Source organism: Zerene cesonia, chromosome 7 (assembly GCF_012273895.1).
Source record: "Zerene cesonia ecotype Mississippi chromosome 7, Zerene_cesonia_1.1, whole genome shotgun sequence".
Lineage (NCBI taxonomy): Eukaryota > Metazoa > Arthropoda > Insecta > Lepidoptera > Pieridae > Zerene > Zerene cesonia.
In genome coordinates, this window is record NC_052108.1 from 8,958,520 (window position 1) to 8,968,842 (window position 10,323).

Genomic DNA, 10,323 nt, shown 5'->3' on the forward strand with positions numbered 1-10,323 from the left:
TACATTAACTTTCAACCATCGAAAATCTCCATAGGGTTGACAACAAAAAGTTTTATTAAACTAGACAAGTATCGCACTAAATGTGGAAGACCCCTCGCCTAATGATTTAATACATCATCACACAATCTCATTAAGGGGGGAACCATAAAACGCCGCTAGACGCTGGCCCAGCTTGTAAATTATTTACACCGACCGAAATGCTCACATAAAATCGGTGAATAAACTTAATGATATGCAAACGAATTGATACGTAGGCGTTGCTTCTAATTGGTCAATAAAGCACACGTACATGCATTATGACTTTCATCTTAGTTCCGTGTTATTACTCCTTAGAGTATAGATAATATTCGGACGAAATGCAGACCTAGGTTGCGTTTGAACTGTGAACTAGAGCTTAATTAAAATATGGCATGAACTTAAGGAATCTCTCACATTTGTACAGTTTAAGCTTGCTTTGTGATATGTGATCTATATTTTACTTTACATTTTTATTTCGTGTACATCTTATACAAATTATAAAAAGACTCAACAACATACCGATTATTACATACCGATATTGGACATGAGGTTAACATGACATCATGAATATATAACAAATTAGAATAGAAGCTATAAAAGTCATCGACATAATTCCAAAATATTCTTCTTTTCATGTGTGGTGGAAAAGAAATAGGATCTGATACAAGAAGTCACTGGCGGTTTTCTCTGATACAGATATTACCGAAACTCAAAGAGTTTATAAACTATAAAGTTAAAACTACAATTGGATAATCTGGATAAGTTAATTGCTTTGCCTCTCAAATCAAAATACCTATAAACTGTTTGTAGAATAACATGAAAATTAAACAAAATTGAAACGAACTTAGACTGCTGCTTTTGTTTAATTAGATATGAGAATCATTCTAAAACTTAGAATACAACTTACTCCATCCTTCCCCAAACAAGTACCCTTATCGCTTTAAAACAACCTTTATAAAGGACAAAGACATAATCATTGTCTTTGTCCTTTCTTCAGCTTATAATTTACTTATTTCAAATAACATTGTTAATTTCGTTCGATTTATTAAAACATTTAAGAAAAGGTATAAGATACATACACGTACATGATATATCACCAAAAGGAATAAGTCCATAAAGGTTTCGCGTATCAAATCGCAAATTCATTTAAATTTTTCTACAAAATGTTATTTTTATGCTTTTTGGTCCATTAAATGGCCAACGTTCAATAAATTGTACAATCAAATGTCAATCAAAAAAATTAAAAAGAAAACATTCTAGAAACGTCAACAATAAAGATCAATCACACGAAAATGCTGTGATTATAATCGAATTCGCGCCATTTGCAATAAATTACATTATTAAACAGATCTCTAATAAATATAAGCTAGCGATAAGGCCACATATCAACCGTAGCCTATGACAGCTGTCGCATAAAACCCGCATATATAAAAGCTAAAACAATATCAAATAAATAATAATTAATTTAAAAAACCGTCTCAAGACACGCGACGTATCACGTTCGAGATATATACGAGTAAACCCGCGGGAGGTCCACTAATTATTGATGATATGCATATATATGATTTTTAACGGGGCTATATTTTATGGGCACTAGTAAATTATGAAAATTTGGTCTTGTGCTTGAATAATGTTACGGTGACATCAACTTGTTTCACATCAAACACCTAGTTCTTATTCATTTTAATGTATCTTCATATTTATTTGCCTCTTACGCATATAATTTTTTAGGTTATAATTTTGAGCATATATACAATAGTACAATAAGTGAAATTCAATAAAATCCAGTCCATTATTTTCTTATGAAAAGTGAAACACTAAAGACCTAGCGAAAGAAAACCCTAATAAGTCTTAATACTATAAATCCATTATGATATAATTTGATCCGATATAGTCTCATATTTAAATAAAAATTTCTGTTGACCCCGCAATCTCTGACCTAAATTTAATTAGTCAAATGTATCTGAACGAATTGGTTTAATGAATTAATAGCAAACAGAAATCACCATTCGAAAGCTGCCGGCTAATTTTTATTGGCGAAAATTAAACGCGTTTACGTCGATGATACAAAAATTCGCAAATTGTCTAACGAACGATTCGCGTAAATTAAATTTTGTTTTTTAATGTTTTAATCGACGAATGTGAATCATTTAACAATCAGTCGAGTATAGCGGTAATTGGAACATTATTGTAATAGCTGCTCATTATGGTTTGATCAACATTATTACCCTAATATGTTTCCGCTATAGAGACTAGACTGTACATTTCTGCTATAATATATTGTTATAATATCGGCAGAAGTGTCGAATTTGGTGTCATGATATAGCGCCCTTCGCTTAATGGTTTTTGAGTGTTGTTTAATCGATGAAAGCAAAATATTAGATATGCGGATAATGTTCCACTTCGAATGTGATCTTCAGAAACTCAATCGTTGTGCGTCCCCGCTTCTCTTTCTCTTTTCCCGATCACATGGCAAGATTTAAAATAATGTTTGTCCGAAAATCATTCTAGGTATCTTCCATCATCTTCCAATCCATATTTATCGTACGAAGAATTTCTTCTCTATAACTTATCACATAACTGGACCACATCTAAATTATTATTGTCCATAAGAAGAAAGCAGACAGACAGTATCAAGGATTAAGTTACATTCCCATACATTATAGCAAGGATTAATAGATATTATAGGTGTCTTTATTTTTATTAATAGACATTATAGTAGGTGTCAAATGTCCAAATGGTATTGTTACACAATCTGACCATTGCAGGCGCCATTCGACAATGGCTATAAATTACATTCAAATGCTTGCGTGTGCGCAAAGCCAGGATCAAATATCGACTACCCGTTTTAAACTACACGATTTCACTGCAAAACACTCCCTACACGTGAAGCAATAAATGTCATTATGCCATGTTATGAACAATTCAAATTAATATGCTTATCGTGAAGGTAATATCAGCGACACTTTATGCAAATTTTATAGATCTCAATACTATTTAGTATATGAAAAGTATGAGTTCATTTCGATCGTTTTAATGAGGGGTTTTTTATGATTATTTCATTTCATTGAAAATTATCAGATATCGTAAATTTGTGTTAAAATTTACAATTACCAATTTCTTCAACACCTTATCAACGACACACTTCGCTTGATAAATCAAATTCTATACAAAAATTAACCTAACATTCGGCCCGTCCTTCAATATATTTTGATTTCATTAAACAATATAATACTTATAAGTATATTAATACATTAAAAATCGAATTACGACTATTAAATATCTGTGTTAAACTGGTGTCAAAACTATCCGTGTCTAAACTGACTGCAATCCAAGAGCCAAAGAAGCCTTATTATGACTTACATTTTTCCCAAAAATTAGGAAAATGATTATCAAAATTCGTTCTCCGACAGTATATAGTGCATTAAGTGAATAGAGTAAACTCTTTTGTCTATTCAACTGCTGTATTAGTACTCACAGCGAATATTTCACCGTAGTCATTGTTCAAACATCCAATATAATATTTTGTAGCACTAATTCCGACTGTCCTCGCTTAATTCTATAATGATAATGACATTAATTAATATTTTTATTAAAACCGAAGCACGTTTGTTAAATTCTCACGATTAACAATTCTTTGAATTAATACAAATTTCAATAATTACGCATGTTAACAAAAATATTAGTCTATATGAATAAAATAATATGTACTCCGCAAACTGTTTCGTAACCATCTGAATCTCTAATATACATATTAAATTAACCTTCAAGAGCAATAACAATGCTGCCGAAATTTATTCAATGTTTTAATTTATTAAATTAATTGCTTTTTAATATGATAACTTATATGTAAATGTTTTAATTCCTAATATTATATATAATAGTTTATATTGATAAATTTAACATAAAAATTAAAAACTTAATACTTTATGAGAGCTTGATGCTAAAGTACTATAGGGAAATAGGAACCCTACTGGTATCCTACCAACGCTCAATAATTTACTCTACCTAGTTGTACCTTAATTACTTATATATTTATAAAAAAAAAACTCAAAACGAACTTAAACAGCGCGAGCGGGTCACAATTTATAAACAAACATTTCCAAATTTATTGTTCAATTCCGATGAAGAAAATTAACTATTCATAAGCTGATGATAATTTAAAGCTTCATAAAACAAAGACTTACGATCCGATGACAATAAAAAGTATGCCATTCACGTATTTATTACTCGAATCTAGTGACCTTTGGTAATCAAAACCATAAATTTACTAGAGTGTAATTGAGGCGCGCCTTTTGATACAATTTTTATAGTCTGTTTTTATGGATGATGAACGCAAACGACGAACATAGGTCATAGACTATGAAAAAAAAGGAAAATGCAGAATCAGATGTTGATTTGCTAATATACCCAGGAGATTCTTTGGCGCTTTTTATTTGATTGGTTAACGATTTGTCTTTAGTTATCGTGCAGTCTTTACCCAACTTTTCCAACATATCTCTAAAATGAAGGGTGTCGTCACGCTACGGTGTAACCTTTAGAATAATATTCCGGCAATCACTTTTAATAGCTTGCGGCATATTTAACAGTAAAAGCTATTAATGATATCGATTAAACACATAAAGCACTTGATGTAGTCAACAGTGTTAATTCAAAATCTTTAATTTTTCGCCATTTCGGAGGTAAAAATGCTGGTGGCATTGTTCGATCTCCCTTGCCAACCTTCAGCAGATAATGAAAACATGAGAAACACATCTGACTACTACGGTTTATTAGAACCATACTAAAAATAAAGTACACGTTTCACAAAAAAGTCCAAAACCCACATTATAAAAAGAATTCGAAATAATTTTGAAAAATCAAACATTGAAAAACTCTCTCCATCCAAAATTATCATAAGCCGATATTATTTTTAACATAGCCTCTCCACTTCAACGTTAAACGCCAATAATTCAAGTTCAGTGATGGGAAAGGCAAAAGTATCAATAGCCTATACTTTATGAGCACACATTGACCCATAGTGACCTCTACGCACAAAGCCCTCCCACGCGAACCGTATAACATCGAATCCAATACATTCTCTCAAAATTTTACATCGAAAATCAATTCTTACATCACATGGGTAAGCTGATTACATACAACTGTATATGGTGAGTTAATTGTCATCGATTTCTTAACGAATGAGCCTTTTTCGATACTACACAAGCCGTTTGCCCAAGCGACACGTAGGTTGAATCGGGATTAAAAATCTATGTGTGTTTTTCGTTATGACTGTCACGGTAATGTGATAGGCCGGTCATGCTTCGGCACAAATTAGGCCAGCAAGCACCGAGGAAGCTACCACATCCCATCAAAAGATGGCCATGAAAGTGGCTTTTAAATGCGACTGTGATTTTTGGGGGAACCGGAGGCCTATTATTTTCCCGTTGGTCAATCCTTTACCCCTAAAACGATAAACGCATTTGCAGACCTTATTATGCAAATGTTCATGATCGTAGGAGAACCACCAGCCCCGTTGTCGGCTATAACATTAAAAAAGTATAAAACTTCTTCCAAATAATATATCCGATCACACGATAATTTGAAATAATTCACACACACGCATTGTGCTTCATACCATATTTATTATTATTAAAGTACGATATGTATTGATATTCTTATATAAACAAAGGAAATATATCACTGAAAGAAACAACAAGAATTACATACGAAACTGGGAATCTGTATGGGAGCAGTTCTCAATATTTGTATCTTATAAGAATATTGGAAAATAGAATCATTTAAGGATAACAAGAGCACATGGAGCTCTGTGTTTCATGTAACGTTTTATGGAAATAGTTGTCCTTAGGAAATTGCTCAGCAATGAATAAGACTGTGTTGTATTACGCGTACAATAGATCCTTATTGAATATTAGCATTCATTTATTATTGTCCATGCGTCTATAGTTAATTGTTCTCAATATTCAAGTGGTTATTTAAATACTCTGCATCATGACTCTGCCATAAAGAAGAACATTGTTTAACAGGAAAAACGAGAGAATACACCATTTATAATATTATAAATATTCATGATGCCTTTAACTCTGCACATAATTAAAATAAGTTTTCATAAAATATATGATACCCACTAATACCTATAAAAACAGTAATAAATAGTTAAAATAACTACAAAAGCAGTATGTCTCTGGAAAATCGGTTGCACGAGTCAATAACAATATTGTTAATTATTATTACCGTTCACCAATCATAACCTATATATATTAAACCTGTATACAAGGAATTCTGTTTAGCTTATAAGAGCTGTCTGAACTTGAAGGAAATCAGAAATCTCCGGGAACATTTATTTCTTTATACAGTTTTCATTTTTATCACTTCATTCAAGCCACCCAAGGCGCGTCCCCGCAATAAATGCATACAATTTACAAGGTTCTTAAGTTGATGTTGATAGGTTGTTCATAGCACGCATAGTAATGAGACAGCGTGGAAAAATTGTCCAGGTGGCCTTCAGTTATGACTCCGCAGTATAACTCAAAACTCCCTATGGGATAGGTGAACAGCACTTCAAATACTCTAATTTAAAAATTGCAATTTCAAAGTATATGTTAGTAATGATAAAGTTCATTTAATAAAAAAAAATAAATGTATATGTAGTTTTAGGACTGTCTTAATATGCTAGTGATGTTCTTAGAGTATCGATGGAAAAGCAACACTAGAAATATGAATGCATAACAAGTATCATATATCTACAGAATATAAAAAGGTACGGTGTTCTTTACAATCCTAATCATCTTGCTTTAATACTGAATTTATTAATATTTGCTGGTTCAAAACAATCTCACTATTATTTCTCCTTCTATTTCAACCATTGTACCCCACTAAAAGACCCATTATTATATGTATATATACCCAATAATATACGTCCAAAGAGATGAATATTTTAAGACATTTCTCAACACAGCATACAAAGTAACGCCAATAGAAGCAATCAGGCTGGCACTTAATAAAACAGTCTTCATTCGTTCATATTAAATATCATAAAAAACGACGCAATTTCCCCGAGGCGAGGCTTATATTACAAGTGAAATGTATTTCACTTCGCTGCGGCCGATTTGTCAAATTAGCAAAACTATTAACCCGATGCTCTGCGTTTGACTTTACAGGGCATTTGTTATGGTTATAGAACACCCTGTGTGAACCGTAGTGCTGTGCTTCATATCGATAAACGGCTAATTGGAAATATGTTTTACACGATACGTGGAATTTAAAAAAATTCCTCACATTCATAGACATATTTAGTTAAAATTGGTTATGGAAAATTTTCATCAGAGATTTTGCGAAAAACATTGTTGCAATATATTTGAAATTTTCTTGAGTTAATATTTTCATACTCCTCAAAAAGCTGCTTAACGCCGCCATTTCGGCAGTTTGATCGCGTAAACGGAAAATATATGAGGTAGAAAAGTGGAAATTTGAAAAGGGCACATCACAATCTGTAAAATAGTTATTTTCCGAAACTTCCGGAAAGCTCTAGCCAAAACTACCAGATTATTCATGTCTACAGTACCTGCTCATTAAACGAAAAAAATACATTAAAAATTGCCATTTCCTAAATAAACGATTGTCACTTAATTTAAGGATTATAATTTATTAACATAATAAATAATCTTTTGATTAACTTCACTTAAGTAAATTATCTAATAACAAATTCGCAATACACAAAAGTGTTTGACAAAAAAATTGTAGTATCCTCACGTCATTAGCAACACAATTTACAAATGAATAATTATTATAGAAACTATTCTATTTATCCCTTCTATCCAATAAGTAACAGTGATTGAAGTTATCAAATATTTTATTTTTATTTTGTAATTATAATTCAAAAGTTGAAAATAAAATATTAGGAAAAAAATCATAAGAAAATTTTATATAAAGCATTGTAACGATTATTAACCTATTAATATTGGCTATTAACGATTAACATTATAATTAATTAACGATAAATATGATATTAATAAGAAATACCATGGATACAATAAAAAGTCATCATATAAATTTCACGTGTCTGAATACAAATAAACAGTCTTTAACTCCATTAATATATGATATATAATCATATAAATGCAACAGTTAAATATAGACCAGTTTCTCTTTCACACGTACAAGCAGAACTTTTACCAATAAAATATGAATTATCGATTAAACACTCTTGTCTGAAACACTGGTTGTACTAACTTGTAGTCTTTAGAACACATCACACCGTGTGACCACTCTGTTTAGTGATGTGCTTGGTTATCGATAAAAATGTATTTGTTTTTTATTTAACATATATAACATTTGTAAATTTAGCGTAATAAATCAAGGAAACAATGTTTTCTGGTCGTATTTTCGTTTATAGGCAAACATTTTTTTCTCAAGTACGAGAAATCTTGTTGGTCATGTTCTTTTTTTTAATTTTTAAACTAAACATAGATCCTTAATGACGTTTATGAGTCAAATGTAATTCGATTTACTTACAAATCCTTACTGCATTTCAAGAGCGGTATATTTAAATTTTCGGATCCTAGTATCAAATTTTAATGCTAACGTTATTGCTAAGCTTAAATTATTAATTCGTTTGAATATACGCATTATAAGACGTCACAATATGGCGCTGAATCGATCCTATTTTTTATTGGATCGCGCAGTACTTCATATTGAAATTATTAGATCCTTATATATTTAAAATGTGGCTAAAATCCATAGAAAATCTTGTTAAACCCTGTAAAAAGCTTACCATGACAATAATTAAACAATATCAAAGGAACAAGATAACATCAATAAAACACGAGACCACATAACAAGACACTACTTAACCTCGCCGGAGCAACATTTGTCAGTGTTTGATTAGCAAGTGTTGCGCCAATACTGTTTCTATTAATCACGAGACAGAAAATCCTATTCCACAACAGATGGTATAAATTACAAACTAAGGATTATATAAAATAAGGGACACGTTAAGCTGGCGAAGTAAATTGCCCATCCCTACTGGTACTTGAAGACACTGAGCAATAACATCCTCTCTCCGCCGCGTATATTTAACACTATTGAACAAAATTCTGCCCCACTGCTGTACGAAAAACAACTGTAACTCTTCAGCAATACAGTTTATATATCCCGCATGGATATCTCAGCAGGATTTGCGAACTATTTTGCGACAATTATACACTAAATCGAATCTTATCACGTGCGCATAAGACACCCAAAAGCGAATGCGTATCGTTGTAAATTATGAGAATATATAGCCCGCTGTGCGAATAGTGCGTTTTGATTTATCCGTACAAACTCGACTCGGTATTAATTCACCCGCAATTTGTCATAGCATGTGAGAAAGTGGTATATTGTTCTTCTTCAACGGGATAATAATAATAATAACGCGTATTATTTCACGGTGCGAGCCACCCAGTGGACGATTTATTCGACTTGCAAGTGCGACATGGATGGCAAATGGCGTTATTTTTCGTTGGCGTCTTTTGTTTTTGGAGACCAAGCAATTTTGACAGCGATTGCGTGTTGATATATGCTGGCAACAAAATTCGTAATGTTTATGTAGAGCAGCTTTTAACGGCATTTAATTGACAATGGTACATCAAAACTCGTGTCAAGTAGTGTTAATAAATTATTTAAAGAGACATTTTGCAATTTCTTCATATTTTGTATTATTTATTCCAATACTATTTTTGCATACTGGGCACCAGCACAAAAGGTTAAAACCACGGGGCATAGCTAGTTTTGAATAAAAATGTAATATATTAAATAAACAAACCTTTAAACTATTATCTAATTAAATCATGGGTAAACATTTCCTTCTCTGGAAGAAGATATTACTTATTTTAATTTGCGTAATTAATTACAAAGTAACTTTATATACATATTATGCTAATACCACACATAATTAATATCAATATTTTATTGAATACATGCTTTATCTATTAAAATAAATATATCTAATGTCGTCTTCATTCCTTTTCGCATATTACAGAATACTACTCTTATATTGTATTATTCATGAAATGTATCTAATTGATATAAAGTCACATCTGCCGTTATTAGTTTGATTGTTTATGCGTTTTATCCTGCATCACAAGGATGAGTAAGTATTTTATAATATTAAGTAGCTTTCCCCCCGCGGCAACAAAGAAACAACAAGCTTTCGTATTTTGATATTACTAGCATTTGCCCGCGGCTTCGCACGTGTTACACGTTATTATTCGGAAAAGTTTAATGTATGTTATTATACATATAAACCTTCCTCTTGAATCACTCCAT